This window comes from Gossypium arboreum, unplaced genomic scaffold, assembly GCF_025698485.1.
Source record: "Gossypium arboreum isolate Shixiya-1 unplaced genomic scaffold, ASM2569848v2 Contig00588, whole genome shotgun sequence".
NCBI lineage: Eukaryota > Viridiplantae > Streptophyta > Magnoliopsida > Malvales > Malvaceae > Gossypium > Gossypium arboreum.
The window spans coordinates 6864-11514 of NW_026440702.1; the positions used below are offsets into that span (position 1 = coordinate 6864).

At 30.7% G+C, this 4651-nt stretch overlaps 1 pseudogene; it reads right to left on the bottom strand.

Moving 5' to 3' along the window:
• Positions 1–2882: 2882 nt before the first annotated feature.
• LOC108462131 (polygalacturonase-like) lies at positions 2883–4415 on the bottom strand (annotated as a pseudogene).
• Between the last annotated feature and the right edge of the window lie 236 nt (positions 4416–4651).

The window sequence follows — 4651 nt, forward strand, 5'->3', positions numbered from 1 at the left end:
AATTAAATGTTAATCTTACTTAACCCTTTCCTTTAAGAATCAATTACTATTCATCATCTCCTCATGAATGAAACCATTTTAAACAACATTTCTTAGCTTTGCCAGCTTTAATCCACCATTTTCATGACGCCAGATCATAAAAAAACAAAGATTATTTATATTTCCTAACTAAGTTGTAGATACTTTAGTCAAAAGCATTTCATGCAGATTTAATATGAAAATAGATTGTTTACCTTCGATCTTACTATCCTTCGTAACTCTTGAGTGGTCCGCTTAATAACCAAACCAAAGTTTAAGAAGAAAAATTTGGTGTTTTAGTTGAGAATATAAAAAAGAAAATGGTGTTTGAAGGAAAATTAACTTCCAGATGCAACAGCTTTTGAAATCAAAAGGAAATTAAAACATGAGGAGCAAATTGGGAATGATGGCTTATATAGCCAAATTCATTTATAAAGTTTGTTTATTTATCCTATAGATCCCTCCTAATTCTATCATTGTTTTAATAAATCCCCACTAACCATTAGTCCAAATTTACCTATTTAAGTTATCTACTTTCACTATTATTCCTATTTAGTCCTAATTAGTAATGTGATTTATATTCTCTATTTTTAATCTATAATTTAATGTCAATACTATCACCCGGTTTCCAGGATGTGACAATCTAAGGTTGGGATAAAAATGAGTAGGTATGGTTAAAATTAATACATACCTACAGGGCCGAAAATTATACAATAAAGTGTTGCAAAGATCGGGAAAGGTATGGGTGCAAACACTGCTCCAAATTTTCCTGCACAAAATATCATATATGTTAGGATTAAATCACTATTTGGATCTAATTTAATAATTTTTTTACATTGGAGTCTGAACTTTTTTTTTTCCCAAAGTTAGGTTCTGAGCTTAGTAAATTGTTCTCGCATTGAGACCTGAATTAGGTAATTGTTCCCACTTTGGGGCTTGAACTTTTTTTTGTCCAAGTTAGTCCTTGAACTTGGCAATTGTTCCCACATTGGGGCATGAACTCTAGGGTATTTAAAACCAACTTGAATAAAAAATTTCAAACCCAATGTGAGAAAAACTACAAAATTCAAGGTTTAATTTAGATAAAAAAATTTAGGCGAAAGTAGAAACAGATGTCAAATTTAAGGTTTAGGGTTCTACAATATTGGAAAAATTGTCAAGTTCAAATCTCAAAGAGTAATTTAATCCTTTATATTACCTGAGTATTTATTTCTTTTCAACATATATTCAGATATGAATATAAGTATGATTGTTCAAATATATATATATATATAAAGATCGAGCATATCAATGTTGGAAATATACCAAACATAAAGAAAAACATCATGAAGCTAGTAGTTACCTAATCAACTCGATGACTTCCAACTAGGGTTAATCCTAGGAGTCTGACGTTTTCCCTAAAACATAACTATGATATCAACATGGGAAAATATTACAACACTAGCAGCATGCACCAATGGCTGGTCTGAAAGCATATCTTACACGAAAATCGTAGAACTGGTGATCATTCCGAATAGTCCATTAAGCATTATCCAAACCCCTAGCAAAATTATTACAAAAATCAACCATCTAGCAAACATATATATGTATAAATGCATTCATTCAATGGATTTCCAATGAGGGATTGGTCCTTATTGTAAGGCCAACGACAACTTAAGTTTGAGTTTCATAATGTTTGAGTTTAATGTAGGGAGGATTTTTTTGGTTATACGATGGTTTTTGGGTAACTTGTTCTCGATTTTTCCTCACGATAGGCTTGTTTGATTGATAGTTATCTTAAACTGTCCTACCTGCCAGCCAATTCCATGGCTTAGTAAGTAAGCTCGAGGAGGAGTCACTAATTTTTTGAAATGACGGGTCGTTTATTATATAGGCTATTGGGATAACATAAGCATAAGAACCTCCAATAACTATTTACATCATTGTTCCAAAAAGTGCTTGGAGAATCATGTTATCATTAAAAAATTTGATTCTTACGTTTGTTTTTTTATCCACTTCGTCACTTGAATTTGAAAATTAAATTCCTTTTGGTCTTTGAATTTAAGGTATTATCTTTTAAAATTTAAAAATTTTCTATAAACTTTCAAGCGGTGATTGCATTCAGTGTCAATAATTGAACAAGTGGTTGAACAGGTTAAACCATCCATTTTTTATTCAACCAATTTGATGGATTCCATCGCCAAACATTTTATACAACTTTCAAAACTTTTAATATTGACATAATAGAATTTTCACTCTCATCATTTATACATTATGTCAATTTGATCTTGATTCTAAAATATTCAACTCCCTAACATTTATATAGTGCAATTTTGTATTTTTTTTTTACAGTTTTGCTTTTGTTTGTAGCATTCAAGGTTAAATTTAAAACAATAGGAAAATACAAAATTATTATATTAAATTTTTAGATTTTATTTTAATATATTTTGGACCAAATTTAATTCATAAATTTATTTTTTAGCTTTTAAGGTGAAGGAGTCGTAAAAAAAATCAAATTATACAATGTGTAAAAGTTAAAGATTATTTTAGAATTAAAACTAAATTGATACAATGTATAAATATTGATGATTAAAATTTTATTATGCCAATTTTATAAATTAAAAAAATTAGGTAAATAAAAAACAAAATAATTAAATAGTATCTGGTTCATTAGTATTTTAATAGTAATTATATCGTAAGCCTAAATGCATAAAATGTTATCACATTGCAATATTTTTTTGTTGAAGTGTATTTTTAAAAATAATTAAGTTTAAGAAAATATTCTTAATAACATGGAATGTAAAACAAAACAAAATTTGTTTGCAAAATAAAAATAATTATAGAAGTTACAACCTCATCAAAAATATTTATACCTATGTTATTGATTAAGCGGCCGGGGTAGGTTTTGCTGCGATAGGGGCGGAACATGCAGCTGGATTTTGTTTACCACTAACTTTAGGCTTCACATTCGAACATTGTGATACTGCAGGTCCAGTAGGTCCCCTGAGCATAATTTCAATGTTGGCAAGTTCCACATTTTCATACAGCAAAGTAGCGCTGCAAATAATCTTGACAGCTTCTGGAAGTACCGAAGTGCTGTGAATGTTTTTGAAACTAATGTTGCTTAGCTTAACTCTTTTTGCTCTCTTATGATTTTGATAAATATGTACATACATTTATTTTGCATTTTTTCCATGGGCAATATTTCTGATCAATTATAATAGGAGAACTGACATTGGTCACGGTAATATCCTCAAAGTGAATGTTCGAACAAGTGCACGGTTCAACACCTGGCCAACTTTTGATTCTAACACCATTTGAAGTATTAGTCAAGGTGCAATTTTTTACTGTAACTCCATTAACGGGTTCTTCATTTTTAAACAATCCAAGACTACCAATATTGATACCATGTTCTGGTCCACAAGTTACTCCATTGATAACCAATTTTTGGAACCATCCCCAATTGAAACACAATCATCACCAGTTTTTATCTCTGTGTTAAAAACATTAACCCCATCTGATCTCCCGATATGAATCCCATCTATGTTTGGGCTTTCTCCAGGTGCAGATACGGTGAAATGTTCGAAAGTAATGTTTTTACATCCTAGAACATTAACGTGGAACTGCTTGCTATCTTCGCTAGTTATATCTTGTACCATTGCGTTGGTTAAAAATCAAACCTTAGGTTTTGTTTAAATTCGGAATGAAAAAAAATAATTATTAGTTAATTCTATTTTTTTTTAAAAAAAATTCATAACTTCTCAATAAGAAAAGAACTTACAATACGAAGTGAATCACAGTAATCGTGCTTTTCGTAACCTTCTCTTTTATAAGCAGTGGTTCCCTGGCCATCGAAAACTCCTCCGCCAAACAATTTGAAATTTTCAATTCTATTGAAGGCAATCCATTTAGGCTCCTTGAAAGCACCAGGGTCTGCCGAAGCCTTCACGGTGCCTTCAACTTGAAGCTCAATAGGAGCCTTGCAAGGACCATCTAAGGTAGCTGTACTTAAAAAATATATCCCTTTAGGAATCACAATTTTTGCCGAAGATGTCGAGGCACATGCTTCTTTCCAAGCATCCAACAATGGCTAAAACCAAAAAAAAAAAAAAAAGAAAAAAGAAAAAGATACATATAAAGATAAGAGATTTGAAAAATAGTTATGCATGCTTTTGTATGCTGACTATAATTTTAGATGATATTTTGCTTACCTTACTCAAATCTATTTTCTCGTCTGCCTTTGCACCAAACTTTGAAACAACATCAATAACACCACCACCTCCTCCTTCTTGACCTTTAGCGAATGATATGGATAAAAGTAATAGTATTAACATGGATGAAACAAAATTAAATTGAATAGCCATACTTTCTTTTTATTTACTTCAAAGAGAGTATGATTTTTGTCTTTTGTTTTGTTTCAAACCATCTTATATAGAGAGAGAGTAAGGCTAAATTACAACCAATTAAACATTTTCTATTTTAATTAGCGTGGGTAAATAATATGACCAAGTTTTACTTATTATAATTAGCAATTTTTTTCTTTTTCGAAGGGAATTTATTAGTTAATTTGCAAAAAAACTTGATAAAGTTGGCACCGACATTGTTGCACATGCAAGAGGCCGTGGGTTCGAGCATGCTGAAGGGCATTAATGCT